At 44.4% G+C, this 23572-nt stretch overlaps 1 long non-coding RNA gene across 1 annotated transcript in view; it reads left to right on the top strand.

Moving 5' to 3' along the window:
* LOC144121905 (uncharacterized) overlaps positions 1-23572 on the top strand; it is an 89337-nt gene extending 65765 nt beyond the window's left edge. The window contains exon 3 of the long non-coding RNA XR_013312726.1: positions 23405-23572. This is a non-coding gene — a long non-coding RNA (uncharacterized LOC144121905). The remainder of the gene's footprint in view (positions 1-23404) is intronic.

Below are 23572 nucleotides of genomic sequence, written 5' to 3'. Positions count from 1 at the left end.
TGCAGGGATTTAATACTGCTTGATACGGTGTAGGTAGAGTCAAATTTTAACACCTTTAGATGCCTTTGTCTTCCAGTGAGTGCAGTTAGGATGATGACGATGCATTCTTTGGTATATTAGAGCCAAAATGCAGCTCTCTACTGACATCGCAAATGCCATGTGTATCAGTTCAGTGTGAAAGTGCAGCTTCACTTTTACCACTCATCATATTAAAAACATTCATTGCAGAATATTCTAAACACATTGGTCCTGTAATAGCAGTTGTCCACAAAGAAAATATGGCTGTGTGCTACCAATAATGTGTTGCCACTGAAGTCCTGTTCGGGCAGTGATATAGAAAATACTCACCGAAGAGTCCCTTCACTTCATCTTCATATTGCTGCCATGGTACTGAGGAGTATGATGCCTTCAACAGCATTCGTTTTAGCTTCTGTGCAGGAACTTTTGACCACATGCACATGCTCCCACTCACTGATGAGGCAAGTACAACCTCTATCTCATTAGAGGTTGTTAGTTCTACAATTGCCAAAGAAGAAAAAAGAAAATCAGTGCTGCCAATAAAAAGAAAAAGAGCAGCGATAAAAGTAATATTCACACGTGTAGTTGTGTGTTCATTGATTTAACAAGCAGTGTTTAATTCGCACTGGGTGCCTGAGAAGACCTACACTGTCCTGGTCCTGCGAGTATTCCACCACAGTGCGGAAGTTTGTTATTCCCATGCCCTCTCTGTAACATTCACAAAGACACTTCAAGGCTCTGCTATCTCATTAGCATGCCAGCATTTGCTTAAAGTGCTCCTACGGTAAATTTTTACTGAATGTGCCAATGAACTGCTCAGGCAACGAATCACGACACGGTTCAGCGCACGCTGATCCTTCTTTGACTAGTTTATGGCATCGTTTTAATGGAAATAGCCAACAGCTTGGCTAGCCACTGCGACACAAGTTTCACAAGCATCCCCTAATGAAAAGCATTCTTTCATAAGGACTTTAGATTTTGATATTTGGGATACACTTGTATACAATGAGGTCTCATTGCATGTAATCCAAAATCTGAGACAAATACCTGCCCCATCTCAGGCAAGTTGAGACTTCAGTCAAGACGGAGTTGGGGCAACCCCACAAAAGCTGGAACTCTTGGCACTCCTATGCATCATTCACTCCCACTGTGAACCAGTTGTGAACCAGAAAATCACTAGGGAGAACAGCCAGCTCTTTACCTCTTCACATGGCTTGGTCCCTCGCCTGTAGCAGTACTCTGGGAGCCAAGATTCAGGCACTCGTCCATAAGTGAGCTCTTCTTGCTACAGGTTGTACAGAGAGGACATCCCAAAGCGACGTATGGGGGGTTATGAGGGATGCCTAGTGGAAAAGAGGAACCAGCAAATCACTAGGGAGAACACCCAGTCAAAAAAAATCATTGGGAATACCAATTGGAACCATTTGGTTTTTGGACACCATCGGAACCAATTGCACTAGAAACCATTTGAAACCATTAACTGGTTCCAATTGGCAAGCAGACCAACTGGTTACAATTGGTATGGAATGCCAATTGGTTCCAATGGTGTTCTAAAATCAACAGGTCTGTTTGTTTTACTGCGACCAATTCTGAAACCAATTAGGTCCCATTGGAACTATCATTATGGCGTATTCAAAATGCGGCCAGTTACTCCAATTTGTCCTTGTGTGAATCTGCAAGAACGTGCAGCGGTGTGAAGAACATGCACTATTCAAAGGAATACAAAGAGAGCAACAGTGTTATAAAATTTATTGACAAGAATATAAGATGCTCGAGCTCACTCCTTGGCCTTATTCTGAGACCTAAAAAACAAATATTTACTAGTATAAGTTTTTACATATATTCCATTAATAAATTGGCTCTGAGATTTAACAAAGCATTCTCAATCATTTATGGCATATAAAACTACGGCAAATATTGCGCCATCCTTGCATGTATGTATGCTATAAAAAAATTTAATGTCACAGAAATGAGAAGATGCCACATAAAAAGAGCTGTTTTCACACCAATGCACACGCTGATTCTATTAGCACAGGCAGCAATAGTTTTAGCACAGAAAGGGCAATCGCTATTTGTAACGACTGTCACAGAACAGACAACGAATAGACAGTATAAAAATACCAAAGGGTACGTGCAAAATGTGTACAGCTGCAACTCTGCAAAAACTCGTCATACATACTGCTTGGCAGTCTTCTCAACATCAGAAATTTTCTCGCTTACGAAGCGGTTGAATGACTTCATAGCGTTTTCGAGATGAGCTTCAGAAAAGCCCTGAGAATGTAGGCACTCTCTGTAAACAATCTATGAACCGAAACCAGTGAAAATAGGTTTTAAGTCTGAATGCACACACCAATATCCACAAATATTCGTAACTTGTAATGCCAATCAGTACTTTGATATTTTCATTTCATAACAAGATATGCACAGGTCTGGTCAATATGAATGCAAATGTGAGAACCCAACTACACTGTGACACTGAAATGGTATCAGCAGAATATTCGGGACCTACAGTAGCACACTGGCTATGAAAGAAACCATAGAGGGCTCCAGATTATTCTGGGCAGCCTGAGGTTCTCGCATGCACTGATATCCCCTAGCATAACATTTCACTTACATTGAAAGGCAGTTGCAACTAAACTTCGGCAGATGCTCTCAAAGAGGGTTCCACAGAACCCAGAAGTTTTGCAAACGGCTTTTTGGTGTTCCCCCGCGTACCTTCATTCATGTATGTGTCATCTGCCACTTTTTTTTTACCCCCTTTATTTTTTCCATATAATGGTAGTGCATTTTGTAGTACACTCGTCTATTGTATAGATAGTTACTATTAATTGAATTCTGGTATTCTTAGAGCATCTGTACACTCACAAGCCCTTTTATACACCCATGCTAGGCAGGAACGACTACAGGTGCATCAGGTGCCTCAGCATTCTTTCACAAGTCGTTAGGGTTCCCTCAGGTTTAAAAGATTGAGAACCTCTGCACTTGGGTACAGCTGACCAGTACAGCCAAGTGCTTAAACCATTGAGCCACTGTGGTGGTTGGCCTCAGCGAAGAGCAATACTGAATGTTGCAAAGCTTACTTAAAACCGCCACTGCTTGACACTTTCTGCATGCATAGCTCTGGTATAATCTGCACTGAACATGGGCACTGAAACCTTTTTCAGTGAAAACGAGACCAAACAGTAGGAAGATATACACCCTGTTTAACAACTTAATGTTGCAATCCTGTTTTCCCACCTCAAAGGGTTAGTGACTGCTGTTATCTGTTAAATCGCTGTTGTGTTGATGTCTGTACCTTTCAGTACGGCCACCTTCCATGGAGTGAGGGGTTCCTTTCTTTGGCAGCCAGGATGACGGGGGCAATGTTGCCCTGGGAACATATTGCAATATTTAACATTTTTGCATGACAAAACCGCCTAATATAAAAATAATGCAAAGAAGCCTTGATACCTTTAAGAGACTTGGACAATAAGACTGCAGGGTCCCAGACTCCCACAAGGAGGTCTTTAAAGAAAAGCGAATCTTTTGTGCGGCCTTCTATGGTTTTCCATGTGCTCCGCTTTATCCAAAGGCCATTTCCAAGATCAATCTAAAAAAACCAAGAAGTAAAAGTTGACTACATCCTTCATACACAGAAGCAAGATGGGGGAAAAAGCAAAAATTTGTAGATTCCTAGTGGCACCTTGCCCCTTGCGGACAGCGATCTCGCCTTACTGCAGGTGTACAACAAATAATAATGCTAGTTTATGCGACACACTAATAAAAGCTTATGGGGAAGAGTTTGATATGGCCAACACTATTTTCCTGGCTGCACTGATATTTTTTATGCGATGATGTATACAGCTCGTTCCATTCTCACGCCACCGTTGCTGTGACCTAGTATCACTCCAAACGGGTCGCGAAAAATACCAGTAACTCCATGGGCGACGGCCTTGTGCAGCTGCTGGCGCCCGTTCATGGTGGAAAAAGTGGGGTACATTTCTGCATGCAGAACTCTATTGCACCAAAACCGTTAAAAGCTTAGCTTAATAAGGAGAAGGCACTAACACGTCTACTCTTAATGCGAATTAAGCTTAAGCGTCCTCCTAATTTTTTTCTCTTCACAAAGAAACAGCAATTACAGAGGCCACTAATCTTAACAATAAGACATCACATAGGCAAGACCTCAAATGCCATTTTTTTACCGTAATCTAATGTCAAACTGCAAAGCGAACTACTAAAATGAAATATATAGGAACCTACTTGCCTTTTGTGACAAGCTATGATATTGGCAGTGCAAGACAAAACACGAAGAAAAGCAGAACAATTTAAATGCTCTTGCACGTGGCCAAATAGTGCTAAAGTGTAAAATGCATGTTCACAATTGCAGCAAATTGTAAATCTAGACATCTTGTCAGGAAGCTAAGAATAATAAGGCTGCCAAGTGAGGTTATTAGCTTTTGTGTTGAAGTCCTCATACCTTATCTGATAAGGGATCTTCTTCCCGGGCAACTGAATGGTCCAAGCTACTCGGCGGCGAGGAAGCAGGGCTCTTTACGCATGCTAGAACAGGACCAGAAGTGCTTGCAGTGGAGTGCTGCTGTTGTGGCCTTGGTGCTGTTACTAATTCTTTCGGGTAGACAGGAGCTGTAGAAAGGTGAAAAATATTTCCAACAGACGCAGCAGCTTATTAAAGGAGTATAGACACCTAACTATTTAATGCGTTTTTTTTGTAATTTTCATTTCATTTCATTTTATTACCTTAAAGACCCCTCGCGGGGTATTACATAAGGGGTGGGATTAGCAGGAAAAGGCACAAAACAATGCGATTAGTGATCATGAACAAAAAATGTTGTTTAGATTGTTTGCAAATGATGAAGGACAGGTGATGTCGACGATGTGCTGGGGAAGGCCGTTCCAATCCTTAGCTGCACGTGGGAAGAAGGAGGCTGAAAAAGTAACAGTTCGGGCACGTGGGCGAAAAACTTGAAGCGTGTGGCTAGTGCGATGAGAAATGTATGATGCTGGCGTGATGTAAGGGGCACGGTTAAGTGATGAGTAAAAGAACTTGTGGTACAGTGATAGCGTGGCTATGCGACGACGAACGGAAAGAGGCGATAGTGCTGATTTGGTTTTTAAGGCTGAAACACTGACGTCATAGGAGTAAGAAGAATGAATGAACCTTGTAGCGCGGTTTTGAACGGCTTCTAGATCGTTTACGAGGTTAATATGATGCGGGTCCCATATGGCGGATGCATATTCAATTTTAGGTCTAATGAGTGACTTGTAGGCGAGCAATTTCACGTGATGTGAGGTGAGGCGAAGGTGACGTTTAAGAAATCCCAGAGTTTTGTTAGCCGATGATATCACGTTAGTAACATGTGCATTCCATGTTAGGTCATTAGATAATGTGACGCCTAAGTATTTGAAAGATGATACAGATTCTACGAACTCGTTAGCGATTTTGTATTGGAAGGCATGAGTCTTTTTGCGACGGGTGATGGAAAGAAGCTTGCATTTGCTAGGGTTGAGGGTCATAAGCCAATCTGCGCACCACTGTTCAATTTGGTTAAGGTCCTGCTGGAGGGCTTCATGATCAGTTATGTTTGTTACTTGGCGGTAAATTACGCAGTCGTCAGCGAACATTCGAATTTGGCAGGATACGTATTGAGGGAGATCATTAATATATATTAAAAACAATAGGGGTGCAAGAACAGAGCCTTGTGGGACGCCGGATGTTACAGGGAGAGGGTTGGAAGACTGGTTATTTACAATGACTGACTGAAAGCGATTTCTTAAGAAGGCCTTGATCCAGTTTAGCACGTTAGGATGAATGTTTAGAATAGAAAGTTTTTGTATTAAACGTTGATGTGGAACTTTATCAAATGCTTTAGCGTAATCCAGAAAGATGGCGTCAACTTGAAGGTTAGCGTCCAGGTTAGTATGTAAGTCGTTGAGGAACATGGCTAGTTGTGTTTCGCATGAATACCCCTTGCGGAAACCGTGCTGGGATGGATGGAAGAAATTGTTAGCGTCTAAGAAGTCCATTACCTGAGAGTATATGACATGTTCCATGATCTTGCAGGGGACGCTAGTTAAAGAAATAGGACGGTAGTTCAGAGGGGAATTTTTGTCACCTGATTTGTAGAGTGGAACGACCTTCCCAACTTTCCAGTTTTCCGGAATGAGACCTGTAGAGAGTGATTGCGAAAACAATAATTCAAGATACACTGCACTGATACATTTTGTGTTTTTTAGTAGTTTAGTGTTTATCTCGTCGATGCCGGCTGATGAGGAAAGTTTCATTTTCTCGATTAAAGACGAGATGCCAGTTGAAGAAAAAGTTATTGCGTCCATCGGTGAGGTGGCATTAGTAGGAGGTATTCTTGGAGGCGGGTTGCGCTCCTGGGTGAAAATTGACGAGAACGCCGTATTGAAGATGTTAGCGCATTCTATGTCGGAGGCTTGAATACCGGATGCATGAGTGAGAGTTACTGAGTGTGATGGTGCGGGATTGATAACGCGCCAAAATTTTTTGGGGTTATCGCATAGCATGCGCGGTAGGTCGCTGTTAAAAAATGAGTGTTTAGCGTTGGTGACGGAAGTCAAGTATTCTTTTTCGGCTGAAAAGTATTTCTCCCACGCTTCGGAATTGCTTTTAAATTTGGCAGCGCGAAAAAGCCGCTTTTTATTCTCCAGTCTTTTTAGTGTCTTAGAAAACCAGGGTTTAGAGCAATTTTCACGAAAAGTTATTCTAGGGATAAATTTTTGCGTTAGTTCATGAAGTTTATTTTTAAATATTAGCCAATTCTCGTTAACAGATCTCTGGTTATAACCGGCTTCGAAGAGTGGGAAAAAAATGCTCAGTTCATGATTAATGGCATTGTAGTTACCCTTGTCATACAGGGTGATTGTTTTCTTTTGTGTTTCATGGCGCTCGGTGCGGAAGGAAAAATCGGCTTGAATGACTTTATGGTCGCTAATGGGCTCTAAGTATGTAATGGATGACAAACTGTCAGGATGAGAGCTTAGTATTAAGTCTAAAATGTTGCTCGGATCGCCTGCGGTGCGTGTTGGGCTGGTTACTAGTTGGTAAAGATTAAAGTTCAAACAAACATCTAGAAAATCCCTTGATTCTGCACTGATTGGCTGTGAATGAGAACGGTTGAGCCAGTTTATTTCTGGATAATTAAAATCACCAAACAGAAGAATATGCGCGTTCGGATAAGATATCATGAGCTGGTTTAGCATATTGTTAAGTTCACGAGAAAAGTTTGGGCTAGAATGCGGAGGCCTATAACACACGCCGATTATGACTGAATGCGGTGAAGTACGGCACAAAAGCCACAGTATCTCTAAGTTAGATGGGAGACGGATGGGTGAACAAGATAATTCTGGTCCAGCAGCGATCAGCACGCCACCCCCTCGAGAATCTGTGCGGTCCTTCCGATAAACAGAAAAATTCGGCAAATCGGCAATAACTTCAGCATCAGTGATATCATTAGTAAGCCAGGTTTCAGTTAGTAACAGCATACTGCTGTTAGATGATATGACTAAGCTAGACACGCGTTCTCGTTTCGGCATAAGACTGCGAATATTAGTGTAGGTTACAGAGAACGAAAGATGATTGCTTGGTAAAGTGCGGGGACGGGTATTGATTGCATTTGGGGGAGGTAACCGCTATGGTATCTTTTTAACCATCTGCGATGAGATATCGTACATGTAACGCTTAGCTCCAATGTGCAATGTCTTGTAGCGAAGTGAAAATTTAGCTTTTTTGGCTTTGGCGAATGCTACAAGGTGGCTACGCGCGGTTTGGACGGAACGAGAGAAGTCTTCGCCGATGCTATAGGATGTGTTCTTTAGTTTCCGGGCATTTGAGAGAATATTGTCTTTAGTTTTGTAGGACGTGAATTTGGTTATTATTGGGCGGCAGCGGTCGTCAGAGTGGCGTCCAAGGCGATGTGCGCGTTCTATTTCTTTAGGGTCGATTGATATGTTAAGGCGATCCTGGCAGTGACGAATGATGATTTCTTCAGCCTCAGCATATGTTTCGGCCGCATTAGTGTCTTCAAGGCCATAAAATATTAGATTATTCCGCCGCGATCGATTTTCGGCGTCGTCTAGGCGTGTTTCTAGTGCAGAGACTAAGCTGGCTGTCTGGGCGGCGTTAGTTCGGACAGTAGCAAGGTCTGTTTGTAAGGTTTTTAGGGTTTGGTAGTGGTTCTCGAGATCAGTCATTCTTTCGTTCAGATTGGAGATGGTTTGGTTTGTCGTTAGTAGTTGGTTTTTTAGTTCACCCACATCAGCGATGAGTTGAGATTGACTGGCTGAAATTTTTTGCAGCTCGGCAAGAATGGCGACAGAATCAGGACCGGGGTTAGTTTCAATATCACCGGATAACAACAACAGAAGAGAACGGGCAAAATCGGCAGCGATAGCACTCAGACACTGTGGGCTTGGTAGCTGCACTAAGAAGTAGTTACTAGTTTTCTTAGCGAACAGGCTGTATTGTTCACCAACCTGCATTGTCAGGAAGAGCGGATTAGTGGTCTTTGCCATGGCACAGCCACCAAGCCCACGACGTGTCGTTGACGGATGCAGCGGTTTTATAGCTGAAGATGATGATGTCGACTGTGATGGGGCGATCCAGGAGGCAGCGAGGGTTGGGCAGATCCGTGGCGGCGTGTCGACGGCAGCGGTGACGTTGACACAGCCAGCCCCAAATCCGCCGCAGCCAAGATAAATCGGTAGGGATGACGAACCCGACTGCGCAGTCGTCAGGCCAGGCAGAAATGCGACGATGATCGTGACAAGCACCTGCATTGTCAGGAAGAGCGGATTAGTGGTCTTTGCCATGGCACAGCCACCAAGCCATTATTATAATAATGCATAGGGCATTATTATAATAAGTTATCCTTGTGGAATTCTCCTACGACTGACTGCTACATAATTTATAACCGAATTTCTTATGCTGCTTCGGTTTCAACAGCTGTGACGTCAAAGTGTGGCTATAGGTCCCGTGAGACATGAAAAAACTGCAATATAATTGCTGCTTCTACATTCGTTGTCATTCCGGTTCTTGAGGAAGGCTGGCTTCAGCACTGTAGTGAAATAAGATGATGAGGCAGCGATTATATTCCAGTTTTTCCTTGCCTCACATGCCATATATAACCACACTTTGAGTCACAGCCATCGTTCAGCTTTTGACCCTGAAACCAAAACAGCCTGACAGAAAAATTGGATTCTAAATTATTTAGTGGTTGCAGGCGAGTACAACGTCGCGATTGATGCAGTGCAGCGTCTTCCGCATCACTATAGATAAGAAAACACACCACCAGATTTAGATGTCTATACTGCTTTAACAAAAAAGGCATTACTTTGTTCAGAAGAGGTGCCAAATTGGCTCAAAAATGCTTTATAAAATTCACAAAATGAGCAAAATGTGACAAAAAGTTTCTGTACTGCAAGACCTTTACTGGTATGCCTTCCTGCCCTAAACAGGACAGGTAAATCGAGATGATTACAAGAAGCAGCTGTCTTCTTGAACACAACGATCCTAGATCTTACTTGAGAAGGGCGTTTGAGAACTGCTTCCACTCGAAGTGATGCAATAAATTTACTCCTGCAAATATAAAATAATCAGTGACATACCTACCACATCTTTCATCTTTATAATCGTTTCCTGAAGGCCCTCATTCAGTGTTGATAACTTAAGTATTCTTTCTTCCTGTGTTTCTATGGTTCTTTTCAGGCTTGCTATCATTTCCTCCTTTTTTTTTCAATTCCTTCTCTGCTCTTTCAAGTTTTCCTTGCATTTTTTCGGTCTCCTCAAGTGTTGCTTGATATATTTTTGTTTTCAATCAGTCAAGGAGGCCATTATTTGGCATTGTCCTCTTTTTTTTCTTTCCTTCTCTATCTGTAAACAAAGTCGACCGTTTTCTACACATCTGACATGTTTTAAACAAGGAGTGTGATCATCACACCACTACACTGAGCACTGTACCTCATGAGGCGCGTGCTTGCTGGTGCTAGAATCAAAGCTTTTCTGCACACGCAGCCGGCCACTTTCTAGAGTAGTTTCGATTTCCTTTTCTGAATCTGGAAATAATTACCAAGGATTTTTAAACAATACACTGGCATTGTTTAATTTATTACACCTGCACTATAATCCCATATCAAAGAAACGTGCTTGCGGAACAGTAAGCTATGTACTTCCAAACTGCCACAGAAGAAACTGACGAACATTTAACATGTAAATAAAATAAATTATCAAGCACGGTGTTTCTGAACACATTAACCCCTACAATGCTACAACTAAAAATAAGTGCGAAAAATTTATTTAGAAACATAAGCAATATAAGCACTAGCTTGAAGCAAGAACATCTGGCACATATATATCCATGCATTCCATAATAATTAAGAACAAGTGCTCACATACATACTTCTCTGTAGCTTCTCCAGTTTAAGAGCAATATAAAGCATGCTTCATTTGTGCAATTATTGCATCATATTTAACTGACAATTACCTTCTCAATATTACTGCCTCTGGAACTTAATCTGCATATTTTACGAATCTGCAAGGTTCGAATCATTTTCATGCTCATGGCTGCACTAAAATTTTTTCTACATGTGTTATGTCGATTGATGGCTTAAAAGGAATCCAGCATTTCACATGGCAAATCAAATAATTAAGGCACATAACAGGAAATAAGGGTTCCATAAATCAGGGCTAGGTAATATGATCACTCGCAAGATTCGTGTGTCACAATGCGCAGTGCCGATCTACTGCACAATGCCCAGTAGTGCGCACATGCGCGCACTCATTTCCCGGTATTACATGGACCCACTTTTGTACTCACCTCCAAGAACTAGGATTCTTGAAGCATAATAATCGTTCTCGCCCTCGGCGTCCGTCCATTTCACGAAGTACGTCCGCGCTGAAAAGTCGTTTTTGTTTACGGGATGAAGACCTCTCACATCGGGGACAGGAACAATAGCGAAGCTGTTGTCCTTGTACCGTACATACGCGTAAGAAGGCATATTGCAGAAATGCAAGGCGACCACGACAACCACGATTCAAAACGCGAACACGGTGTTTAGCAATATAGCACGGCTGGCATTCACGTGGTTCAGCGTGGTTGAAAGCGTGACAGCGCCACTAGGCCTACTGGCTCCCTGACAGAGGCTTGTTTTGTATTCTCAGAAGTCGTGTGCATGCGAAAATAATTGCCTTCCTAAAAACAAAATTGTCTTAAAACGGTTTTCTGTCTAGCTGAAAACATGCAAGGTAGATACCTTCGTGGTTAATATCTGCTTCTTGTTGAATACGTATCTATCGACGCTCATTGTGGCCTATTACCAGAAGGGACAACAAAGGTTGGCTGCCGTATTTTCTTCCCCCGTGGGCGGCTGTCCGCTTGCATTGGTCGCATAGTGATTCACAAGGAGGGGAAAATTCACCTTTGCGGTTGCAAACGTCACTGATTCCAATGGAACATTCTAAAAAGCGATTGCGAGGACCCTATAAGACTTATTTACACCCAGGTTCGCAAAAATGCGTGCCAAGGACTACGGCCCTGCGAGAGCAGAGAAGTGACCTTGAAAGCGCCGGCGCTGTAAGTGACCTTCCGAGCAGCATGTGCTGCACTCAACTTGCGTAGTTTCGCTAATCGAAATAAAACAGAAAAAACTTCATTACAGAGTAGAAATGGCGCAAAAGGTCTGTCACAGGCAAGCTTGTGAGAAGAGGGAAACCCGAGATCTCTGGAGCATGCCGAGGATTCTGGGAACCAAGGTCCATAAGCGCGCTCGTGCTCTTCCTACAGGCTGTACAGAGAGAACATCCCAAAGCGACACGTGGGGGGTTATGAGGGATGCCTAGAGGAAAACAGGAACCAGCAAATCAGTAGGGAGAACAGCCTGCTCTTTACCTCTTCACGTGGCTTGGTTCCTCGCCTATGGCAGGATTCTGGGAGCCAAGATTCAGGAGCTCGTTTATAAGCGAGCCTGTGCCCTTCTTCTGCAGGTTGTACAGAGAGAACATCCCAAAGCGACACACATGGGTGGCTATGAGGGTTGCACAAACACCACACATTTTTTCATGTCACCTTTACCATGGCTGGGATCGAACCTACAACCGTGGGATCAGCAGCCAAATTCTAAAGCCGTTGAGCCACCATAGCCCTGGATAAAATGCCATTTCCATGATTCCCAAGATCGTTTGAGTACCTGACCACCTGTCGAAAGGCTTGCAGTTTGAATTAACTTTCAGCACCTACTATCAGTGGGGAAAGTCACTTCCTACAAAATTAAGCACAGTTGCAACTATTTATTACTATGAATACCTGCATGACTTAATGGACCTTGTTGCGAGACTTAAAAAGTAGCAATCAAGCAAGGAAGAAAAAAACCATGCGTAATTCACTACTAGCCCCATGCACGTAGTCACGTTTTCTGGTCCTGCAACTATGGACCCATGCATGTTCGCAAACTTAGGGGGTGCTTTGTGGACGTCAGCAATATCGGCACCATCATCCACTAAGATTTGGTTATGCTACCCCATTACGTACAGGGGCTCAGTTTTTGCATGCTTCACAAAATTTAGCAAAGAATATTTCCCTTCCAAAATTTGCAACTTTGTTAAACACCTAGGATTTTAAGGCGGAATTTTGGGTGGACAGAAAAAATCAGGCAGCTTTGCACAAACCGCCTTTTCGATGGCAGTTTGCATTCAAAAGCAGGCTTTTTGAAACAGAAGCATCATCTCATGACTTCTTTAAATCTTGGCAATGTGACTGCTTGCAGATTCTAAATATGTCAATTAAGACTGAAGATATCTCACAACCCAATGTCAAGATAGCATATGCCATTAGGAATTCAGCAAAAATTGTGGACTTGAAATATAACGAAGACAGTGGCAATACTTTATTAGTGTTTTGCCAATTATTGCATGAGGGCTGCAAAAGCTTGGTAACTGAACAGTTCTGGTCCATGCTGATGGTGATTTGCACCTGTCCCGAGTTGTAGTCTGGAGTGGTTCTTGTTGGTGATCTGCACCTGTCTGGGGCTGTACTCTGGAGACCTGTTTCCCTTGTGCCTCCTAGAGAGCCTTTTTTTGTCTGTATTATTGCTTAAAACAGCTGTTGACTTCTTCAGCCTTCCCTGGTCCTTCTCAAGGCTACTCAAAAGGAGGTTGCAGCCTGGAGTGTAGCCGAGGCCCAACACCACACTCGCATTGGTTTTCCTCCTGCCTTGGTTGAATATTGCAACAGCTTCAGCAGCTGCTCTAGTCACGCTGAGTAATGATGCATGATTATTTTCGGACGCTTGTGTCCAAATCATAGATGCACACTCATAAAATGCTGGCACTCGATTATTGTGTGTAGCCATTGGCACACTTTTAGCAAGGCATTATCGCTCAGTCGAGCAAACACTGGCTCCAGTGCTGTGCGAACAGAGTCTGGTAAAGCGTCTTTGTGAGCAGGAGGCTCTTCACCATTCGGCATAGCACGATTGTACTTGCACCACGAGTTTGTGCAATCTGGACACAAGCTATGGTTGGGGGCACTGTCTGTCAAGGACATGTATCGAAGCGTGGCTTGAACTGCCTTCTTCATTTCTGGCACATCATACATGTGGCTATGGAGGGCGTACCCATAGTAGTTTATGATCTCTTTAGTTTTTTCTTGGGTCAGTTTCCCTCTGCCCTGAGTACTTCGTCCTGTGCCTTTTTCTTGTCGACTAAGCTTCGTGGTGCCAGTGCCCATACTCTTGTGCACATGGCTAAGGCAGTCCTTTTTTTCAATGAGGGCAAACCCATACAAGTTTTCTGCCTTCAAGGCATGGAATGTGCGCCTGTCTCTGTCGCAAAGCACTGCTGTGTAGCGCAGCCCATGCTTGGAGAGTGAGCGCTTAATAAGGGCTTCCTCCACTTCCATTTGCCCTGCATTGCAGCCAATGTTCTTTTGGCACTCGTGCTCTGTGACCCAGTCTTCATATCCTTCATCCAAAGGTTTGGGACCGATGGTGCAACCGAGACAGAAGTTTGATAGCACAACACGGTTAATCATCAAACCGGTGTACATTTCAGTCTTGCAGCCCACTCCAATATATGATGACCCCCCTCTGGTCATCCGCGTGTCATCAAAGATAACGTCAATGTTTCTTGGCGCCTGCGAAAGGTCTTTACATCCTTGGTAAGACTCACACTAGCAGCTTTCAGAGGCTGCTGCAGTGCCCTCACAGACCTCGACCACTTTTCTTAGATGGGTTTGAAATGTTTTGTGGTGGAAACCTCTGTCTGACAGGTTCATCATTCCAGCACAAAAACCTGAGAGGGCCGTGACTCCTTTTCCAATGCTCTGGATGCATTTCAAGGCCCTGATATTCGCCTCAAAAGGTGTGATCTCAGCAAGGTCCTTCAGTTCTCGGTGACGAAAACCTCGCCATACAATAGTCGCACATCGAGCACTTCACCTCCAGTTTCACTGCTAGTCCGTACTGCTTGTCGAACTTGTTCAAATCGAGCGCAGCCAGCCTGCACTTGCCACACTTCACTGCTGCAAAAAGGTCCTTCAGCACCGCCATGTCCACCACGACAATGTTGGTGCCCGATTCTGCCTCCGAGTGCACCAGATCCACTTCAAGATCGAATTTCTGCTGCGTTGCTGACTTTTCATCCATGCTGCGCTTGGTCATGTGTTCGTATGCGCGGCGTGTTCTGCATGTTTTGTACGCGTGGCGATCTCCGCCGTGTGAAACTCCATGTCGTGTCGACACAAACTGCTGGGTCCGGGATCAGATTCTGGAGCAAGTTAATCAGGCGTTGGGGTGGGCGACTCTAGCTGAGGCTTCGAACAGTCCTCATCCGGCATGATCAAATGTCCGACAGGCAATGAGGCAGGTGACTGCTTTGAGGGCTTGTGAGGTTTCATTTCCCAAAGCGACTCGGGCTTTGAGGGCCGGGGATAAAAAATACCACACTTCAGTCATATCTTGTAAGACAGCACTAAAAACGGAAACTTCTGTGGTTGAATACAATAAAATCTGAATTAGGATGTGTTTTGAGTATTATAAATTAGAGTACAATGAAACACGTAAAAGGAACCTAGAAAATGCCTTAGTAGATATTGCACGTTCATTTCTCTAAAACATTTCTACTACCTCGATGTAAACGCGAACAACCCGGCGGCAACACACTCCGCTGTTTCAGTTTCGTTTTACCGTGCTTTTACTTTGGTGATAGCAAAAAGACCCTTCGTTCATGATACATTCTAGAACGACTGTTTTTTTCGTACCACCCAGGTAAAAGCGCGATGAAAATAAACTCCAACAGTGGGACGTGTTGACGCCGAGTTCGCGTTTCTATCGAGGTAGTACCATGAAAAATAAAAGCACACCACCACTATTTACACTTGAGTTCTAGTCTGCACCTGCATGTCATACGTCGTCATTTCGATGTTGTGCATGAGTTCTTCAGCCGCTTGACGTTGCAGGCGTCTCTGGCAGGAGTCTTAACAGCATGCAGAGGAGTCCAATGTCATCTTTTTTTGCTTTTCTTGCTGCTCCCGAATTTGTGTGAGATGGTTAACACACGCCTCCATGATGTTTTCTTCACCTGCGTTCCTGTAGACCAAGCATTTTAGAGTAGTATAAACTGGTGAGTCAGTTCACGAAACATCACTGAAGAAAATCTTGAGCAAAAGAGACTGCACAAGGGAGAGCAACAGACAAAGCAGTCTCCCAATGAACCTTGCTGCAAATGCCTTAAACTTGAGGAACAAAAACATGTACACTGTCACTAATGAACAGGTTATAAACAGACAAAACAAAACAAACTTTATAGAGCAAAAAGACGATACTGAGGATTTCACAATCACTCGTACCGGCGCATACAAAGTGATTTACAATACAATACAACTCGTCCAAAGCAACACTCGAGAGAGACCACAAAAGCTTTGCACTTGACTCTTTCCCTACCATGGGTAAAATGACCCTTTTTAGGGGGTCTCAGCAGTTGTTTTTTTTTGCAAAACCTATGGGACCTAAAATTCTGCACAATACACTAAAAGAAAGGTGAATGAATGCTCTTCTTAGGCACATAATTTTTAACAACGAGTTCTCTGTTGCAACACAAAATTTATTTTGCCAAACATGAAAATTTTGAAAAAAATTCACCAAAACTCGTAAAGATACACTTGTACCGGAAAGAAAAAAAATGCTAAAATTTTTTCAAAATATACAAATTAGTTGCCATTATATTGGCAACCATCAGTAAAAAAATTGAAGTTCTAAGTGAAAAATTATTCTAGTTAGAAAAGAATAACTCGAAGCCCTACAGTTGGGCGTGCCATGCGGCAAAGCAGTTCCTGGTCGTAAAGCACAAAGGAACGTTGCAAGTTTTGCAGAACGCTCTTTTGTTTTCTGCTGGATTTTGGTCTCGTTGTAGCATTTCTTGCAGTTTCTGTACGTTTCCATTTTTTCTGGCTGGTGCTGAATGCCTTCAGCTCGTGGTGGAGCCCGAACTCTTGGTACATCTTCAAGTTCGAGGAGTTGCTTCACTAGTTCTATTCTGAATGCTAGCTGATCATACCGGGCGATTCTGGCAAGCTCTGCAACCTCGGGATGCATCCGCCTTTGTTCTTGAAAAATTATAAAACTATTTACACAAGCAATGTCAATGCAGTGAAAAAATAAAGTCTTCCACCACCGCACGCACTTTTGAAGAACATTATAGGATGCAATCAACTGGTCGGATTTATCAACACCGAGCATGCCCGCGTTGTAGGCGTCAATAAGCTGTGGTTTCTTTATTGAAATCTGCTGCCATTTGCCGTCTTTTTTTTTCCTTCTTTTGGCGAGGACATGTTTGTTTGCTGTGTGCGCAGTTGACATCATGTGGACGACGCGTCGATCTTTCCACTGAAGGTAGAGAACGTCTTTGTCCCGGAGCCAGCGCACATCACCTCGCTTCGCCTTTTTTTCCCAGCTCGTTTCTTTTAGTTCCTTTGGAAATCCGTGGCGGTCTTTCCGGGTTGTGCCACAAGCCAATGTCCTCCTTTCAAGCAAGCTCCGAAATAGTTTGGTTGATGTGTAGAAATTATCCATATATACACAATAGCCCTGGTCCAAATAGTGATCGCACAGGCGGGTTACAACATCATACGCTAAGCCATGGGCACTTGGCTTTTCTCGCTTGCCTGTGTAAACTATGAACTGTATGGTGTATCCCGTTCGTGGGTCTGCGAGAACCCACAATTTGAAGCCCCACTTGACTACCTTGTCTCGAATGTACTGCCGAATTCCGGAGCGGCCTTTCGACTTTACCATCCTTTCATCAACAGAAAGTTCGCGGTGCGGTTGGAAAAAACTGGCCGAACGTTCATTGACGTGCTGCAGCAGCCACGAAACTCGGTCTAATTTTGATGAGGGTCGGACACGTGCAGCATTCCTAAGAGAGCACAGAAACGCTTTCGGGGCATGACCTGTGGTGGAACCATTCCAGAAAACATTCTTGTTGTGTTCCAATAAAGATGGAGCCGCGGTAATTCAACAATCCCCATGTACAGGAGAAGACCGATGAACGTTGTCATCTCAGCTGGCGTGACCTCTTTCCACGACCCATCCGCTTCACTGTAGGTTGGCTTCTCTAGTATCATCAACCAGGCGTATTTGTTTGTGTTTTCACATATCTTTGCAATGACTTCCGTGGTAAAAAACAGGCGGAAAGCATCAATAGCCCGGAGCAGTTGACGAGGGTTGCTGCGGAGCGTCAATCCAAAGTGTATACCTGGTTCTCTTCTTGGGCAGAATGTCACTCTCTGCTGCGCAGGAGGCAAAGAATCTTGCCCAAATGACGTGGACACCCTGAGAATTAGATAAATTGCATAGACAACAGAAATAAAACATCTGGAGAAAATGCAGAGACACGCAAAACGGGCCACACAAAGAAAACCGAAACTAACCGGAGCGAAGGTGCCGATGTTCCAGGTCGGTTTGCATCGTCGTCGCTGTCGGAACTAAATTCTGACGAAAATGCAGCATCTTCAGACTCACTGCTACTTGTGTCATCGATAACATCAACCTCAGACAAAGCAGAGTCGCGAGACTTGCGGCGTTTTGGACCGCGCGACGTGCTTGCGGGGGCATCCATTCTCGCTTCCGACAGCAGACGCTGCCCCGTTTTCGAAGCTTGTCAAAAAATAGCCACCTCGTGGTAAAAAAAGAAAGCTCATTGAAAACGAAACTCTAGTCGTTAAACTACAAGACAGATGGCGCAGCGTGCCCGTAAACAACGCGGAGCAGTCCGAAATCGGCGCGTACATTCATCGTTAGTGGGCTAACGATGCTCTATGGGCGCGGTAGGGAAAGAGTTAAAGTGCACTGCGACTGTCCGACAACCTGAGGATTACAACGGAGCCGTCCCGCAGGTTGGCGCAAGCTGCCTCGCTGATCCGTGGCAGGGTGAGTGGTGTTGTCCTGGGAGTCGAGGGGACGCGCTTGTCTGCAAATTCAACGGCAGCTCGGGCTGACAGACAGCGGTCAATGCCCTTCATTCATAGGCGTGCTCCGCTGCTGTTCGTTCTTCGCGCCATGATTCTGCGCGCCTACCCTCTCCTTTCAACTATCTCCCCCTCCCCCACCTCCTTCTATGACACGCTGGCAGTGGGCGTGGAGGCTAGCCCTCCAGTAGACAAGCCCGTGTCCTTTCACTTTCCATCCTTCCATTATCCACTGAATTGTTGCAGCTCCGCTATCTCGTTTTCTAGCATCGGAATTTTATCGCGCGCCTTTATCTGCTTCCTTGACTCGTTCTCTTGAGTATTGTTAACATTGGAGGCAGCACCCGGCCAGCTCACCTTTTTATCGGGCTTGTCTGCGCTTCTTCCACGGCTCGATCTCCTTTCTCTGTTTTAGCCACCTTCCTTCCTTGATTCCTTGATAGTGCCGGGAAGGAACTGGATTGGTCTCGGTGCTTGCTCTCGCGTCTCTCCCGGCTTGATGACCTCTCGTTCGACCTTGGCTGATGGCGTCTGCATGGCGCTGCCCCGTGCTCTCATTTTGCTTGCGCGCTTGTTCCGGACCACAAGGCGATGCTTGGAGTTGTGGCTCCCAGTATGGTGCGCACCCTGGCACACTGTGCACATTAAAGATCCCCAGGTGGTCAAAATTATTCCGGAGCCCTCCACTATGGCACCTCTCTCCCTTTCTTCTTTCACTCCCTTACGGCGCGGTTCAGGTGTCTAACGATATATGAGACAGCTACTGCGCCATTTCCTTTCCCCCCAAAACCAATTATTATTAACGATGACTGAAGGCATGTTCAGTATGGGGAAGTTCCCCATTTCTACTGATGGTGGCAGTCCTGCTGTCTACTTCTCAATCGCTTTCCGCAATGGGGTTGTTTGCCATATCCCCCCATCCCCTTGTAAGCCTGGAGCACCTAAATCTAAGTAAAGGAATTTATAGTTTGCATCCACAGAAGCAAATAGAATGATGCTGAATGATTTTTTGTAATTAAAATAAACAGATCCAGATTTTTTGGGCTTTATAATGCAGACATGTTTTCCGTCCATGGCACCACAACAATTTGGAAGCTGTCATTTTTTGCTGAACACTTCAATGATTCTCTTCCACAGCTCTTCAATTTTCGGTGATTTCAGGTAGTCGTCTTTTAACTCCTCGTATATGGCCAAACAGGTCTCGAGTAAAATTCCATTTACATTGCCTAGCCGGAACTGGTGGCTGAGGGAAAACTGAGACTCTCCTGAAAGGCAAAGCAACCATTGAATAAGTCACATGGAGCCCCACCAAAAATGCAGCACACCACTGCAATACGACCACAAGCTATAAAGTGAAAGAAAAACAAGTTTATCTGTTCGAACGGCAAACAGAATTTTACTATTAAGATAAAGTGTGCCTGTACTCAACGCTACCAGCAGACGCAATTCATCTCTCGTCTTTCACGTCTCCAATCCCCCTTTTTAATTTAATTAACAGCATATACTAGCTACAATCAATCTTTTATTAAAAGCATCTCTAATAATAATGAGCTATAAACATTTCTCATTATTGTAAATAATAGACATACCTATCGTGAAACTCGGTGATTTGACCCACTCTAATGAGAAGCATGTCAACTGGTCGCATGCATTATACTAACGCCGCTCCTGGCAGTCGTTCCCTGTCTTGGTTTAGCTGATGCTGAATTTTTGTTTTCTATCAAGTCTTTCTTTGTTCTCCATCGCGTGTGCGTGCTTTGTAGCGCTTGTGCACAATCCGGAACTATACGCTAATAAATTTTGAAACTTTAAGGCTACCGTCTGCTCACGTACGGCAGGCAATACCACTCACCTGATGCCAGGAAACGCAGGGTAACTTGAAGTCGTGTCTTTGCTGGCACTGCAGCCCGCATTACTATCCTGGTGCTCGATCCTTGGCTGTACACGGGCCAAAAGCTGATAGAACTGATCGCTGCTGAGCCGAAGCAGACGCTTGTATTCTGGGTCAGTAGCCAGCAGCTCCTCATAGAGCCGATTTTGAACGCCTAGCGATTTTTTCATCAGCCATGGCTTCACCCAGCATGATCTCTTGGAATTCGCAGTCCAACCAGTCTCTTCATCATCTTCTGTTATGTCAAGAATGACAGCCAAAGCGGCCATACGACGCTTCCACTCGTTGTCCATGTTGGGAGCTACTCTCGAGACCGCGCGCGTTGTCACCGGAGCGCAGGGCTCTGAGGGGATCTAACTGGCTCGTCCGCACTGCCGTCTGCTACTTCCTCCTGTCGCGTAAATGCTCGCCGCGGACGGGCGGACCGCGCGTCAGACATCACGTGACCGATTGATCCGTGAAGCGGTCTGTCGTGTGAATCCACCTTAAGGGTAACTGGCCCATTTTAGTCGTGCCGTTTGCAGCTATTGCGGTGTAGTGCGCTCGTGCGTCGTCTGCTGCGCTGATGTGGCAGCGCGCGCCTGCTTGAATCCAATTCGTGAAAAATTGTTCTGTCACCTTTTAAGTTCGCTTGTCTGAGGGTCGTTATATGAAAGCAGTGTTTGGCAGCAGCTAATACTGAAAGGTTGGGCTCTTAAAAAGCTCTGTTGCGTGCTGTTTAGTCATGTAACAGACGACGCAAGCCGGAAGGGCTTGCGCTAACTTAAGTAGCACGTAAAGCAGTTAGACTAATTCCAAAGTGATAACTGATCCCACGTTTCCTTCGTAAAATTTTTGAGAGTTACCATTGTCGCCACCGAAGCCACAGTTGGCACCAGAAAATGTGGAGCTGTGCCATGTGGTTTCATCATTTGATCGGCCGCGCACTTTCCTGCAGCACTGTTTCTCGAGTCGCAGTGTTGACGCTCGACTTGAGCGGTACGCGCGAAAAATGCGCCCTGCTGTCAGTGCCATCAGTTATGTAACGTGAGGCGGTGCACCATCTGCCTGAACATAGCACTGCGCGGGCTACCTCAGCGCAGCGGGTCTTCAATCCTTTTAACTTATGCCTCATGGCACACTTTTTGAATAAAAAAAAGATATAAGGGTTCATGTATTCAATATCGGTGCGTTGTGACTCAAAACTTACTCCAGCTCGAAAAAAAAAGCATTTATTGTGGAGTCCCACTCCCACGTGGCAGTAAACCAAGGTGAAAATTTCCCAACTGGTTCCAGCTCGAACCAGTTGGCAACTGGTCCCAACCGCAGCTTGTTGGCCTCTGGTCCCAACTTTGACCAGTGCCACCCCAATTTTAGTGACCTTCCTTGTTCCTACTGCAGCCCCAGTTGGAGCTTTTATATTTAACTACTTATGCCTTCTGTACTGAATGTTCACACTGTCAAAAAATTTTTCACTTCATAGCCAATTTCTGGCTGAAAACATTTATTTTTGCCTCTTCAACGTTTTTCTCAAGTCCTGAATTTTTTCGGAGAGAAGCTTTGGCACAGGTGCCACAGTTTGTTCCACATTAACACTCTTCTGGCACCCCCAGTAGCGGACAGTCTCTGAAAAAAAGCAAAAAAATCAGCAGTTGCTTGCACAGCTGTGTTTGCAACAGGCACTAAAGCAATAAGCTCATCACCTGCAGCAATTACTCGCAACTGCAACACTGACACCTCAAAAGGTTGTCTTCTTGTGGCACCGTGAAGATTATGCATTATCATTCGAGCAAAGATACCAAATGCACTTGTGACAGAGCATCACAAGCAGCAGGTCACATACAAGGTAAGTGCCAAAGGATGTGTCCATGTTAACATGCAAAATAGTCTAGTCCCATACACTTGAACACAACAACCAGATAAGGACTCTTGCTTACCTGCGACAACGTCCACCTTCATGGAAGTCGGAGGCTGCCTTGGCTGTTCCCCCAGGCCCCTTTGCCCAGGCGCAATATTGCCACTGAGGCTGCATTCCGCAAGGACATCGCTCGTCCAAATAGCCTGGGCTGTAGCTTTGCATGCAGTCGTAGGCTTCCTGGTCTTCAGATTTTTCAACGTATTGGCGTCACTTATGACGATGCCTTTTGAAAGGTGGAACTACAGGGAATAAAAATAGGCACGTTGAGGAAAAGCCTAACATGTAAAACAAATAGTTCACCTCAATTAGGTTGTTTCCGACATAGTCTTTATTAAATATGCTCAAAACTGCAGTAAAAGAAGGATGCTAATTTGAAGTACATGTGAACTGCAGGTTTTTGTTTAATAAGCAACCTGGAAATTAATCATATTTTCAGAGTTATAATTTACGGCATTCTGATTTTTAGCTAACAGACAGGCATGTGTATGCTAGCCATGCACAAGATTGATACAGTACACCGTAATAGTTCTGCTACAAGCTTGATAATGTAAATAGACTCTTCAGGTCAGCACTCAGATCCATCCGCAAGGTGCATGAAATCATCTGGAACTGTAAACATATCACAGAAATAAGTATCACAATAACACAGGCCTATCCTCCAGACAGGTTCACAGTCCATTAACGCAAGGCCTGCGATGTCTGCCATTGTTTTCAGGTAGCCACCAGCACTACCCAAGCTCGGTCACATGCATTCATTGTGTGTAATCTGCATCTTCAGCATGCTCTGTAAAATTCAATTCAAAAGATTCAATTCACAATATAAAAATAGTTGCCCTCCTGTGAGTGACTGGCAAGGTGCACGCTTCTTATGACACCTGTGTCACAGCAGAATTCACATGGTATATAGGTACAGCAGGGCATCCTTCAGTTTTTTTCAAAGCTGTCTCACTTCAGTTGTTAAGACATTAGCAGGTGAATCAACAGTACGCAGATTAAGAACTGAAAGCAAAGCAAAAAAAATAGCAGCTGAAGATTGAAAACTTAGTTACATGGCAAACCTGAAACATTTTTATGCGACATGCTTCATTGACCTGCCGGTGCTTTTCTATATTCTAGATCAATGGTGATGAAAACTTACCGTTTGAGGGCTGCAGAAGTACCGCACTGTTTTGCTTGGTGACGGACACTGGTGCTGGTTCAGGTATGTCTACAACAATAAAACCAAATGGTGCTTGGTCTACATTGAAATCACTACGCATTACTACAATTACCACATAATAAAGA

Source organism: Amblyomma americanum, chromosome 2 (genome assembly GCF_052857255.1).
Source record: "Amblyomma americanum isolate KBUSLIRL-KWMA chromosome 2, ASM5285725v1, whole genome shotgun sequence".
In the NCBI taxonomy this organism is placed as follows: Eukaryota; Metazoa; Arthropoda; class Arachnida; order Ixodida; family Ixodidae; genus Amblyomma; species Amblyomma americanum.
Note: the sequence above shows the minus strand (reverse complement) of the source record. Positions and strands in the feature narration are given on the sequence as shown.